The sequence below is a fragment of the Lissotriton helveticus genome, chromosome 2_1 (genome assembly GCF_964261635.1).
Source record: "Lissotriton helveticus chromosome 2_1, aLisHel1.1, whole genome shotgun sequence".
In the NCBI taxonomy this organism is placed as follows: domain Eukaryota; kingdom Metazoa; phylum Chordata; class Amphibia; order Caudata; family Salamandridae; genus Lissotriton; species Lissotriton helveticus.
In genome coordinates this window covers 359,277,223-359,291,780 of record NC_136059.1, presented here as the reverse complement: position 1 = coordinate 359,291,780, position 14,558 = coordinate 359,277,223, and the positions used below count along the sequence as shown (strand labels likewise).

At 49.2% G+C, this 14,558-nt stretch overlaps 1 protein-coding gene across 4 annotated transcripts in view; it reads left to right on the top strand.

Moving 5' to 3' along the window:
* Positions 1-14,558, top strand: part of CPLANE1 (ciliogenesis and planar polarity effector complex subunit 1) — a 2,766,109-nt gene that overhangs the window by 441,384 nt on the left and 2,310,167 nt on the right. The gene's annotated exons all lie outside the window — the stretch shown is intronic.

Sequence of the window (14,558 nt, the reverse complement as noted above, 5' to 3'; positions counted from 1 at the left end):
CTCTTGATCAGGGGCTTGTCGGGGTTCTGAAGACCTCGGACTCGGCAACTTCACAAGGTTCGGGCTCTGGGTCGAGACTTCCGCTGTCGTCCTCACCGCCTCGTGTGGATGGTCAGGCCGCGGCACAGCCTCTCCTTGGCACGAAGGAGTTCATGCAGGAACACACTGCAGTGTGCACTTTGAAGTCCGTCAGTGTCTGGAGAGACAGGTTCGGGTCCGCATCACCGGCGTGTGGGGAGAAAGGGAAGTCCCTGTTCGGGCGCCAAATTACTGTGGTAAATATATTAGTAATTTACCTTGATCGGAATTTCTATAATATCAATAAGGTCAAGTATGAAGAACAGAGTCCGTGGTGGTTAGAATTTCAGGAGTCTTTATTCAGTAACTCGAGTTAAGGGAGAGCTCCGTCACCTAAGGAGGCTCGGGAATAGTCTCTGTTTTAATCATCACAAGTACAACATTTTATACATTTCTTGTCACAGGAAAAAGGAAGAAGCTCTCCTCGGGCAAATTTCAGTTACTGTGTTGTAATCATACAGAAGTCACGGCAGAAGCGGTGTGTTGTGAAATAACACTTGGCTGGTTCCTTAGATAAGAAAAAACGGTAGTGACAGGATGTCTGGTGTCGTGTCTTGGCAAACAGGAGCTGGTTTCTCGGAATCGGCTTGACCATAAGAATGTGTGGTTGCAGCTAGAGGAAGAAATGTGCCGCGCGCAATCTTACGTTTATGTGTCCGAGTTTTCTAGTTGCCATTACGATGAGCCCGGGACGTGAAAGAGAGGGTGTATAATGCGACATAAGTAACAAAAAATATCCACTTTCCACCCACCAATCAGCATCATCTAAAGGACCAATCTAGCCCTCCCTTTTATCCTGGAGAGAGGAAAGGGAGTTAGGGGTGTTATTTGTGAGGGAATGATAAATGCGGGTAACCACCCCCCCCCCCCCTTCCCCAAATCACCAGTCATAACCTGTGCATCAGGTGGACTATATTTGGGCAAGGAGGTTCCCTCCGAGATGTGCGTATGGAGTGCATGGCGCAACTGAAGACAGCGGTAGAACTGAGAGGCATGGAGGGAGAACTGGGTCTGTAATGCAGAGAATTCGCGAAAGTGGCTCCCGCGCCAGACATCTCCCTGCTGGGAAATTCCAATAAGGTCTCAGGCTCTAAACCTAGAGAGAGTGGCGACGTCTTTGAGCTGTGTTCCGCACCACAAGGGGGTATATTGGGTCAGCTTGCCCGGCCAGCAGGTGTGACGCAGGGCGGCTCGCCATGCCAAAAACACCCCACGGGTAACTTCTGTCAGAGTGTGGGGAAGGCAGTGCCGTAGAGCATCCCTTGAATACCGGAGAAACCCATTGTATGCAGTTCCAGGCGGTAAGCCGGATCCGCCCAACCACCATTGAACCAGTCATGTACGGTAAGAAGCCTGGTCGCCAGATAATAGAGATGTAGGTTCGTCATTCCCAACCCCCCATCAAAGGGCGGAATCCTGCATTGAGTGAGGGCCAATCTCGGCCTTCGACTCCCCCCCCCATCCCCCCACAGGAATTTAGTGGCCAGGCCATCCATCTCACGGAACCAGGACCGCAAGAAGACAAGGGGCTTGTTTTGAAGCATATAGAGGAAACGGGGGAGGACCATCATCTTGAAAAGAGCGATCCTGCCCATGAGATTCAGTGGTTACGTATGCCATCGAAGGAGGTCAGTGCGAACCCGCTTCACCACAGGGCTGACGTTGAGAGACCATGCGAGCTCAGGGAGGAGCGTCACCCAGATCCCCAAGTACTTGAATGACTGCCGCCGGAGAGGGATCGAGGACTGCCAGTCGAAACATTCTCTCGACAGATGAAGAGGGACCAGAACTGACTTGGCTGCATTCAACCTGAGACCAGAGACCCGCTCGAAGAGGTGGAGGGCTCGGAGACACCGCGGCCCCGAGCAAGCTGGGTCCGACAGAAAGATCAGGACATAGTCAGCGTAGAGGGCAATCTTATCTTCCCCCAGACCAGGCCATCGCCACCCCGTGAGGAGCGGGTCCACGCGGACGAGAGAAGCAAAGGGCTCCATCGCTAATACGAAAAGGAGGGGCGAGAGGGGACAACCTTGCCTCGTGCCTCTCCCAATGGGTAAGGGGCACGAAAAGGCTCCATTAACCAGCACCTGGGCCCGCGGCTTGCAGTAAAGGATCTTGACCAGATTGCAAAAGGGGGGCCCAAAGCCCATCTCCGACAACACCGCCTCCAGATACCGCCAGTCCACAGAATCAAACGCTTTCTCGAAATCCATGAGTAGCAACAAGAATTAGGGAGTCAGTTGTTGTCGGTGCGCCAGAGCAAGGTGGAGCCGTCTAAGGCAGTGCCTAGTACCCCGGCGGGCATAAAGCCGCATTGGTCCATGTGGACCAAAGTGCTAAGGTGGGGGCGTATGCGCTGTGCCAAGATCGAAGCAAACATTTTGAGCTCCGAATTGATAAGGGAGATAGGGCGGTAATCAAAGCAGTGGACAGAGGGGGGCTGAGACTTAGTAATCACCGCAATGGTGGCCAGATCCGTTTCAGGACGAAAGGAACCGCGGTCTGCCACATCATGGTACAGTGCCAGGAGGTGGGGGATCAAGGTGTCCCGATAAGATGCATAGATCTCCTGTGGGAGGCCGTCTGGTTCCGGCGTCTTACCCGCCGCCATGCTGGAGGTAGCATCCTTAATTTCTTCCGAAGTAATCAGGAGATCAAGGTTTCTTGCTTCTGTGTCAGTGAGTCAGGGGAGGGGGAATCGCTCACTCCGGAGGAGCTCCGAGAGAGCGAGGTCTGGAGGTTGGGCAGAGTTCAACAAAGCATAGTATGAAGCAAAGCATCAGGCCACCTCCGTGGGAGCCTGATGGGTTTTCCCACTGGAGTCCATCACCTCAAGGATAATACGGTTAGCCAGTGGATAAGTGGCTAAGCGGTGGAGGAGCCTCCCATTTTTATTTCCCCACCCATACACTCGCGCCACAGAGGACCTCCACAGCAGCTTTGCGGACTCCATGGAGGCCTGTCTGAGCTCATCCCTTAGAAATGTGAGCCTCCGATCCTGAGCCTCCGTTCGTTCTCCAGGCAGATGGGCCTCCAGCCGGGCAGCTTGGGCTTCCAGGAGCGTGAGCTGGGCCTCCTGTTCCGCACATTGAATTTTAAGTTGGCCTTTGGCAAACCCGCGTATGGTTGCCTTGGCGGCTTCCCACAAGGTACCAGAGGACGAAATAGAGCCCTGGTTATCAGCGGAGTAATGACGCAGTTCGAGCCCTAAGCGCTTCCGGAAGTCTTTGTCCTTGAGAAACCAGGCGTTAAGCCGCCAGACCGGGCGTGAAGAAGCAGGGAGACTACCCAGGCGCATCGAAACAGGGGAGTGATCCGATATGCCTCTGGGAAGGATCATGATTTCCTGGATCGACCGGCAGTCCAGGACTGGACTGGACTGGACTGCCCTGGTCTGGCCTGTGTGTGGTGGGCAGCCGATGTGTGCATGAACATACGAGTAGCCAGAGTCGCCAGGTGTCAGGTGTCAGTAGCGCCAACAATACTAAGCCACTAACCTTCAGAACGGCCAGCAGGAACGACGCCGTGAAGAGTAGTTCCCAATGTCCCCTAAACACTACACCCACCACAATGTAGCCGTGCACTATGGGTAGTGAAGTATTCTAGGGAAAAGGGGAAGGGGACAAAATAATAAAAGAAGCCTGTTCACAGGAATAAGAGACCTTTTTCTATACTCCCTCTGGGACCCCTGCAGTAGGAAGAAAACAAGAACAGAAATGAGTAGTACCGCAATCACTCTCCTAATCCTGCTCAGACAAACACCATCCGTACTCACTTACATGAATGTGTCCTAGTTATTGTTCCAAACGACTGTTCTTAGTGCAGAGGGGTGTCTTGTAAGGAGAGCACCTGTGAGCGCTGGTCTTTGCGTGTGGTGATAAGAGAATGCAGGCAGGCGCAGTCTCTGTCTCTCCAGATGCTCCTATCTCCGGAACACCTGTGATAAACGAAGGGTGGCTTGCCAGGTCCGTGGGGTCACCGGTGAATCCAAGGAAAGAATGCGTGCCAAAGAAAACAAATGTCCGCAGTTCAATGTCTCTACGGTTCGGTTCCAGAACCGGGACTACTAGCTTGCGAAACAATGTCCAGCTGTAGGGAGGTTAACAACCACGCTCCCACACAGCGCAAAGGGTCGGCGTCTCCTGTTCGGCTCCGGGGAACAGAGACGCGGCTCCGCCCTCGGTTCCACGGAATTAGCCGCGAACAAAGGCAGGAGATTTGAAAGCGCGGCGGCGCTTCAAGGAATGCGTTTCAATCCAGGCAGAAACGCAAGTCGGCAGGACTTCGGGAAACGTAGCGAGGCAACGGCAATCAGGATCCAAGCTCCGTAGGCAGATTGTCAAGCCCCGTTTCATTGAGAGGCGGGACTTAAATAGGAGTGTGCTCCTTCCTGTCATTCTGCGATCTGCCGCTTGGCCTTATGGGAGATGTAGTCCCTGACACATTCATACGTGTCATGCGCAACCGGGAAAGGTGAGGGTTGGGGGCTGCATTCCGACTCGTGACCATGACACCAGGTGTCTCCCAGACTCAAAGTCGCAGTCCAGTTCGAAATGGGAAATGGGAAACCCCTGAGGCGGAAGGGACTGTAGCAGAATCAAGGTCCGGGTTCATAACCACATTAAAGTCCCCCCCAACTACAGTGGTCCCCGGGGGTAGAACAGCTACCGGTGGAGCAAGGCGCCGGAGCATGAATGCCAGGATAGAAGGGGGAGAGTACATGGCTATCGGGTTCAAGGGTTGGGTCCCAATGTTCTCCGCCAGAATAACAAAGTGTTGCCTCACCTCGATCCCAGGAGTAGGCCCCCGCCTACATGATAGGACTGCAGCAGGTGTGTCCCCGAAATGACCGCCACAATTTTCTCAGCCACGGGCGGGGGTCAGTAGGCAGCCCGTCAGCAGCACCGTCACTGGGGGCCGTAGGAGCAGCGCCGTCACCGGGGGGGCTGCAGGAGCAGCACTGTCACTGGGGTGCCACAGGAGCAGCGCAGTCACTGGAGGGGCCGTAGGAGCAGTGCCGAACTGCAGGTGCGCCTAGCTCCGCGACCGGGAGCCGACTTCACCCGCTGCAAGGAAGGAGGAGGGGGCAGACCAAGTCAAAGCCTACCCTCAGGCTAAGGCCTTTTCAAAAACTAGCGACGCTGCACCCTGCCGTCCGAAGTGACGGCCGATGGGATGGCAGCGCCGCGGGGGAGCCACCACAAACGTTGCGGCCTCTGGCGGAGGGCACATGGCAGCCTCCCGCCCGCAATCACCGCCACAGAAGGGGAGCTGGCGGCAGCCCGAGTCCGCGCTGAACCACCGCCCGGAAGGGAAGAAGAGGAAGCAGACAGCCACAACACCGCAGAAGCCGGCCGCAGAGATCACAGCCAGAACCCAGGCAGCTCAATCCCTTTTGGCAGGTCGCAAGTGGGAAGAGGGGGACAGGCGCCATCTTAGAAGCGAGAGCTGACTGGAGCTGCAGGTGATCTCTAGAAAGCGCTGGTGCCCAGAGTCTCAACAGCCAGGACCACAGCCAGGTAGGTGGCTGGAGTGAGGTCAGAAGGCAATTATGATGGGCAAATTACAGGCGGATAGCGGAGGGGTCCAGGAGCACACTGAAGGTGCAACCGCCATCTTAGCCTGCTAGGCCACGCCCCCCCTCCTCCAGGGGTCTTATCAGGTTGCAGACTGCAGAGAGCAGGTTCAGTCCTCTTCTGATCTTTCTCAGGTCCAGGAGTGTTCTGAAGTGTGTGCCTGGAGATGTAATTTTTATGCTTGCACAAGCTAGTGGTTGGGGGAATGATCCCTGGGTTACCCTAACTAATATGGTAAAGGTTCCCTGGTGTAACCCTACCTATTTGGAGCATTTGTATGATAGCCGTAGAGTTCAGCGGCAATAAACTTGGGCTATGAGGTTTGGGTGTGTGCATGCAGGCATTGTACTGTGGTAATCTCAGTGTCCTCCCACATCTAACACTAAAATCCAGTTTTAAGCAGGTCCCTGTCAGGGCCGGACTGGGAACAGAAACCAGCCCTGGCAAACTTAGGGATAACTTATTCATATTTAAAATGAAGATTTAGTCCTGTCAAAAATTGGTAATTTCTGATAGATACATCTGCCAGTGGATTCCTCACCTTGTGAATATCCCCCTGCGCAGCAGCCAATCGGAAACTTTTGTAGCTCTCCACGCCGGCGAGGTCATGGACGACGTCACAGAGGGTACGAATCCACTCGTGACCCCGCTGACGTCACTGGATCCATAATACGGCCTCGTCGGCGTGATGACGTCAGTTCCTTTTTTTCCGCGCCGTCGACGCCAACGGTTTCTTGGGACTCTCCGTAGTAACATTGTTATTATAGTTGTTCTTGTCTGTTCTTCTCGTTTCCTTTCGAAGCTGTCTGGGAGAAAATCTGGTTTCAAGCCCGGCAGGGAGTGTGGGAAGCAGATGTCCATCACTGATCCGCACGAGGACTGCGTATGGTGCTTGTCTTCTGATCACGACGTCGATGGATGTGCGTGTTGCAGGAAGATGACCTCTAAGGCATTAAAGGAAAGGGAAGCGAAGTAATTTATTGCTAAAATTAAGAAGAGTAAGAAGGCGAGTAAAAGAAGGTCGAGGTCGAGATCTCGTTCCGAGTCCAGTTTGGGCTCGAAGTCGGCGTCGGGACATTCGAAGTCGAAGAGACATAAGAGAAAGAAGCACTCTTCAAGGCGTCACTCTGATAAGGAACCGGCGCCGAAGTCGTCTTCTCCTCGACGTCGCAGTAGTGATGTCGATCCTTCTCATTCAAAACCGGTCTCGCCAGAGAAGGAAGTGTCTCCTGAAGTCGAAGTCTCTCGATCACCGACGCCGGCTCCATCGGATTCGGTCCATTCTTCGGATCTGGGTGAAGCTGAGCCAGAGCAAGAAGATCAGGAGAAGCCTGAAGAGGTTCCTTTGTCGGCGCCGACGGGCCCGACTCCAGGTACACCGGCTTCGGAGCCGGCGCCGGGAAATTATCCCCCTTTCCCGGCTCCAGGCCAAGAACTATCACACTATCTAAACGCAATGTATGGTGTCTTTGTAAGGGCTATGTAACCCTCTGGTGCGCCTGTTGGCCCCATGGGTCCTTTTGCCTTTAATTTGGGTGTCCCTCAGGCATATGCCCAGGCTCCATTTATGCCCTTTCTTCCAGCGACGCCGCCTGTTCGTCCTCATTCTGCGCTAGCGGCGCGTCAGATCTGCGTTCGACGCCGGTTCAGAATCCGATGGAGTCGGTTGTGGATCCATCGACTCCGGTCCCGAGGATCCGCTCCAGGAGGGAGGCCCAAAGAGTTGTGGAAGAGGCACGCTATCAGAAGAACATGGAGGAAGGTGAAGGTGAACTTCCTGATTCTGAGGACTATTTTGCGGAATTAAAAGATGCAAGCGGTCTTGATGTCTCCCCTGAGTGGGATTTTTCTCCTGGTCCAGATGCTCCTTCTAAAGAGGTAGTCCCATATCACACATTTGTGAGAAAAGCTGCAGAGTTATTGGACATTAATCTTCCAACCACTAAATTTAAGTCCAATCTATTGACTGAAGTGTTGCATTCTCCATCCTCTGTGCCTGAGCCTTTGTTACCATTTAATGAGGCAATTCTGGAGCCGGTGTTGGAGGTTTGGAAAAGACCTTTGTCTGCTCCTGCAGTCTCTAGGACTGTGGCACGGAGATATAGAGTGGCACCGGAGGATCCAGAATTTTTGTCAGCTCACCCTTCACCTGAGAGCCTTGTGGTTCAGGCGGCTTGCTCAAAGAAGTTTTCAGGAGCTTTTCCACATGTTCCAGCTGACAAGGAGTCAAAAAGGATTGACCATCCGCTAAGAAGGTGTTCTCATCAGCGAGCATTTATAAAAATAACAATTCCTAGGCAACTGTGGGGTCCTGTAAGGATATCGGGTACAATGACACAACAATAATGAAGGCACAAAGAATATATAATGTAGAGCAGTGTACGGGAAAGATAAACTAAAAAGCAATAGAATATGGATCTTATTTATTTATTAATACAAAACATTAATTTATTAAAAAGAAAGCATATAGCGTACAATGTACATGACAGATAATACAGAAGATTTCAGCATATACAATCCATCATGTTTAAAATCAAATTACATAAATGAATAAAAACACAATACATTCATAAAAACAACCAAGTGGGTGAATTAATAATCTCTACGCGCGTTTCGGCGTTACACACGCCTTCTTCGGGAGAACCACTTGAAGATTCTAAAAAGAAATAATGTGCATGAAAACATGGGCAAATATATTTTAGTCCAGTACACTGCAATGATTCACATATGCTAATTGGCATAACAAGAGGCTGAATGGAGGTAGAAAAGCTGGTTAGTGCCAGACGGAGAAAAAAGTCCAAATCCCCAAACCCGGAAGTGCGGAAATGCAATAGAGAATAACGTGAGCACGAGAAATGTGTCTTATATAGAAAAAGACCCCAACAGGTTAAGGGCAGGGCAAAGATGGCGCGGGATCCCCGGGTATAGATATAAGTAGATCTATTGATAGAGAGACCCCAGTTAATGACGGTATCGTGATGGCCTTGAAACCCTTACCTAAAAATTCCTTTGAGGGTGTATGAATTAACTGGATACCAGTATCATAACATACGAGGCATGAATCGTCTATCGGCCTTTAAATGAATACAATGACACAGGGTTATTATGACAGTGGGGAATGAGAAGCTGTGTAGGTTAAATTACGCTGGAGATTAAATGTCCTTCAAAAATTACCTATCTATGAACTGGTGGTAAAGGAGTCACAATTAAATCACGGTCAGCTAAATTAAGAGAGTGATGGCTAACCCTCAGTGGTATGATAGGAAATTGGGAATAATTTCACGCCGTCCTCAAAATAGGAAACAACCTGCATGAGAGAAAATGCAAAACTGGTGGCTCAGTCGGGTTTGTTGCTATAAGATAAGACATAAACTATGCAGCTTATTAACTCGATTGAGGATTTACCTTATAAAGTATCCGACGCTGGTTGGATATGGGCGGTGCCTTTCGTACCTCTAGATATGCTTTATTTATAAATGTGTAAAAATTGTAAAATACTTAACGGGCAACGCGATGATGTCACCTCGGAACAACCTGTCAAATAAATGATAGGATGTGCATCAATAACGATATCGCGCTCCCTTTATATTCACTTAAGTCAAAAAATGAAGTATAGTATTACCTTAGTAGGATGTTGATAATTATTTCACTTAGTGGTTTATTCAGGGCATGGATGGCCCCTTAAAACCAATAAAAGTATCTATGATAAAAATAAAACAGGGAATTACATAAGCGAAATTTGACATGGGTGTAAGCATGGTGTTACATAAAAGAAATTTGTCAAGGATGTTAAGCGCTCACTACTCTATTTGTTACACAATCCGAATACAGGAAGGACCGCTAAAAGGGGGTAGGAGAACTTACTTGCCGCCTGAAGCGCCCGCAGCGTCTGGAGGGGTTCTGATATAGATAACAATGCTGCCGACAAGCCCCATTATATAGTTTGAGCGCCAAAACGCCATTGCGTAGATTGCCGGTGGTGTCTCATATAGATGACGTCATACGTAATAGCCAATGTGTGGCGGAAAAAACAACTAGACTGGGAATAATGCAGAGAGGCTAGGGCATAGACATAGATAACAGACTGCCGATTATTTGATGTTATATTTGATGGCATTTTCCCACGGTATCTCGTTATTCAAACCTTTGGGATATGATGCCAAACTAAAAATCCAAAAAACTTCTCTTTTTTTGCACTTGTATTCCATATTAATGGAAGGGGTATAATTACAATTTTCAATAATGTATCATCTGATATCCGTGGGTTTATGCTTGTGTTCAAGGTAGTGCTTTACAAGGGGAGCACTAACTTTAGAAGTGCAAATGGCTGAACGGTGTTCAGTTAGCCTGGTACAAAAAGATCTAGCCGTCTCTCCAACATACCCCAGCCCGCAGGGGCATAGGAGAAGATAGATAATGTTTTTGGACTTGCAGTTAGACATATGGGCAGGGCATATGGTGATCCCTTGGTAGATGAAACTGGGGCCGACTATGGCTGATTTACATGCCACACAAGTGTTGCAAGTATATGTGCCGGTAACCGGGGAACTACCATCGATGGTCTTCTAAACCAACAGATGATTTTCTTTGAATCTAGAGTGGGTAACAAGATCTTTAATGTTTCTGTTCCTTCTGTGGGCAAACATTGGTTTTGGTATGGTGTCTTTTTCTTCTGCACTGCTATTTGTGGTCACAATGTGTCTGACTGTGTTGTTTAAAGTGGAGTGTCAAGTGACACAGACCAGTTGGTCCTTGATCTGTTTAGTTTTCGGTTCCAATAATGAGTCCCTGTCATAAAAACAAGCCCGTTTATATGATGTGCGGACTAACCTATGGGGGTATCCACGTTTCAAGAACTTGATTTTCAAAATGCTCGCCTGTTTGTCGTAATCTAAAATGTTAGAGCAATTACGCCTTAAGCGCAGAAATTGACTGAAGGGGATACCTTCTTTTTGTGTTCGCGGGTGGTAACTGTCAAAGTGCAACAAAGTGTTGCGAGCTGTTGACTTAATAAACAGATCTACTTCTAACTCGCCATTGTTATGCCTAATGATTAGGTCCAAAAATTCAACCTGATAAATGCTTGCATGCGACGTGAACCGAAGGTTCTTGTCACACAGGTTTAACCATTCTAAGAATTCAGCCAATTTCTCCTCAGTGTTTGACCAAATGAAAAAAATATCATCTATAAATCTAGCCCAAGATGATACAGATTCGAAAAAAGGCGCTATCTCATTGTAGATATGGACTGATTCGAAATATGACTTATAAATGTTAGCTACTGACGGGGCCACAGAGGCCCCCATGCTAACGCCTTTGATTTGTTTATATAAACTGGTTCCAAATTCAAAGGTGTTCTCCGTTAGGACCAGTTCCAAACATTGCAATAAAAAAGGTTTAGGGCAAGGGACTTGGTAAGTGTCTATAAACCAGTCTACCGCCAGTAGAGCTTTATCTTGGGGGATATTACTGTATAAAGCCTCCACATCTAATGTGACCAAGATATTAGTGGCCTGATTAAAAGGTAGATGTTCCACTTTGTTGATAATAGCCATGGTGTCTCTAATATATGCAGGGGTAAGAGGAATAAAAGGTCTTAAGAGGGCTGTATATTTGGAGAGGGGTTCCGTTATAGACCCAATGGTGGACACAATGGGCCTGTATGGGGGGTCAATGGGATCCTTGTGAATTTTTGGGATACCATAAATGCATGGCATAATAGGGTTGGCCTGATTAAGATAATCATGTTCTTTGAGGCTGATATGACCTTCATCAAGGGCAAGTTTAGTTAAGTTTTGAATCTTTAGTTGCACCTGAGGAATTGGATTTTTATGTGCGGGGGAATAGAACTGTGTGTCATTTAAGAGGGACAACATTTTAGTTTTGTAGGTGGGGGTGTCAATAACCACAATGCCTCCTCCCTTGTCACAATTTTTGATGGTGATGGTAGAAGATTTAGATAATGTTTGAAGGGACTGAAATTCATCATAATCTAAGTTATGTGCAGGTTTGGGGACATATTTAGTCGCCTTCTTTAACTGATTTAATACAGTATGTTCAAACACCATAACTTCAGGGCCTAGCATGTCAAGGGTAGGAGTGAAAGTTGAAGGATTGGACATGCCAGATAGATTAATTTCAGTGGTGGGTCGTTCCTCTCTGTTTTTGAAATAACATTTTAATCTGACCTTGCGGAAAAAAGATATCAAATCTTGGTATAATTCAAATATATTGGCCTTGGAGTGGGGCACAAAAAAGAGGCCCTTTGATAGTGCCTTAATGCATGCCTGATCTAACATCTGAGAAGAAAGGTTAAAGATTGGAATTATGTTCCTCTCCTCCAATATTGTGCATTGCGGGTCTCTAACATTTGATAGCTGTTCTGTGGGTGATAAGGGTTTTGATAGTTCCCTCGAGTTTGATTTTGAAATCTGACTCTCTGTCTGCCTCTCCGGCCATTGCGCTGCCCTAAAAAAGGTACCGCAGTATTGTGATTACTGTTGTAATTCCTCTGAGGGCCTGGTTGGTCAAATTGCTGTCCCATGGGTTCACCTTCAGAGTCCGAAGTCATCAGCGAGCATGGCACTGAAGTCATCAAATGCAACTTGCTTGATGGGAAGGTATATCCATGCCTTGATGGATTCCTCTAAACAGTTGCTGCCAAAACTGTCTGATGATGACAGGAAGAACTTTCAGGAGGTTTTGGATGATACCCAAGCTGCTGCGCGCCAGGTCATTCAAAGTGGCCTGGATACAGTGGATTCAGTGGCTAGAATTATGGGCTCTGCCGTGGCAACGAGAAGGGGAGCTTGGTTGAAGTCTTCAGACTTTTCTCAAGATGTGCAGGCTACTTTGTTGGACTTACCATTTGACGGTATGGGTTTGTTTCGTAAGAAGGCTGATGCCGTACTCGAAAGATTCAAAGATAGTAAGGCCATGGCAAGATCACTAGGCTTGCAGACCCAGTCCAGAGGATCCTTTCGTGAAAACAGAGGATTCGGGAAGTCATCCTTTCGTTCGCAAGGGCAGCCTCGTCAGCAGCAACAGCAGCAGCAACAAAATATGCTGTATAAGTCTTATAGAGGAAGAAACAGAGGTCGTCCACAGGCCGCCAACCCTCTTCCTCCTCTTCCTCTACCTCTCCTCCTATCGCCGCAGCAAAGCAGCCCTAGATTCCCCATTCCCAGTCATGTTGGTCCTGTTGGGGGTCGGCTTACCCATTTTCTGCGGGATTGGGAATCGGTCACTACAGACCAATGGGTTCTCAATCTTGTGGCAAATGGGTATGCTCTCCCTTCAGGGAATTCCCTCCAACTTACCCTCCTTGTCAAGGAGCTTGCTCAGAGGAACATCTCCGTCTTCTTCAGGAGGAGGTTCTGACCTTTTTAAAGACAGGCGCGATAGAGGTGGTTCCAGAGCAGGAAAGGGGTCAGGGATGCTACTCCCGGTATTTGCTGATTCCCAAGAAGGATGGCAGGCTTCGCCCAATCCTGGATCTCAGGATCTTGAATCTTTATCTGAAACAAGAGAAGTCCAATATGCTTACCCTTGCGCAGGTTCTTCAGGCGCTGCTGGAAGAAGACTGGATGGTGTCGCTCGACTTACAGGACGCGTATTTTCATATCCCGATCCTGGAGTCGCACAGGAAGTATCTCCGTTTTACGGTGGGGTCGCAACACTACCAGTTTGCGGTCCTTCCGTTTGGTCTTACTACTGCGCCTCGAGTCTTCACCAAGGTGATGGCAGTGGTGGCAGCCCATCTCAGGAGGTCAGGGATTCCTGTATTCCCCTATCTGGACGACTGGCTGATCAAAGCAGAGTCTCCAGAGAAGGTGCTCCATCATCTGCAAGAGACAACTCAGTTGTTGTACAGGTTGGGTTTTTCGATAAATGTACTCAAGTCTCACCTGGTGCCCTCACAGCGCAACCTGTTTATAGGGGCAGTACTGGACACTACTGTTTGTCGGGCATTCCCTCCTCCTCAAAGGATTCTTGACATTCAGGAAATGATTCCTTTGTTTTACAATGGAGCGGTCGTTCCAGTCCTGAAGGTCCTTCGCCTGCTCAGTCTGTTTGCTTCCTGCATTCTGCTGGTCAACCATGCACGCTGGCACATGAGGGCGCTTCAGTGGTGCCTCCGCAAGCAGTGGTGTCAGCACAAAGGAGATCTCAGGGAGTCTGTGAGGATCTCCAGAGAAACTGCAGCTGATCTGTCTTGGTGGAGCGTGGAGGGCAATCTGTCTCAAGGAAAGCCCTTTCATCTGCCTCCATCGGTTGCCACAGTGATCACGGATGCCTCCACTCTAGGGTGGGGTGCTCATCTCGGGGATCTGGAGATCAAGGGTATTTGGTCTCCAGAGGAAAGGTTGCTTCACATCAGCTTTCTGGAATTGAGGGCGATTCGTTTGGCACTCAAGGCCTTCCTCCCTTCCCTTCGCGGTCAGTCGGTTTAAAGATCTGCTATGCCCTGGCTGGTAAGGAACCTCCAGAGGGTATAAGGGCTCATTCTACTAGAGCAAAGTCATCAACATCTGCTTGGGCTAGAGGTGTACCTGCAGAGGATATTTGTAGAGCCGCAACTTGGGCCTCCCTCCACACTTTTGCGAAGCATTACTGCTTGGATACTGAGGTGAGGAGGGACGGCCACTTTGCGCGCTCTGTCCTCCAGGATTTCTTGGTATAGCTGAGTGGACACCCTCCTCTGGGAGTGGGGACTGCTGTGGGATTCTATTCACAAGGTGAGGAATCCACTGGCAGATGTATCTATCAGAAGAACAAGTTACTGACCTTCGGTAACGATTTTTCTGATAGATACAGTATCTGCCTGTGGATTACTCACTTACCCACCTGCCTCCCCGTTGTCCACTCTTCTATACCTGCTATGTGTATATTTGAATGTTTTTT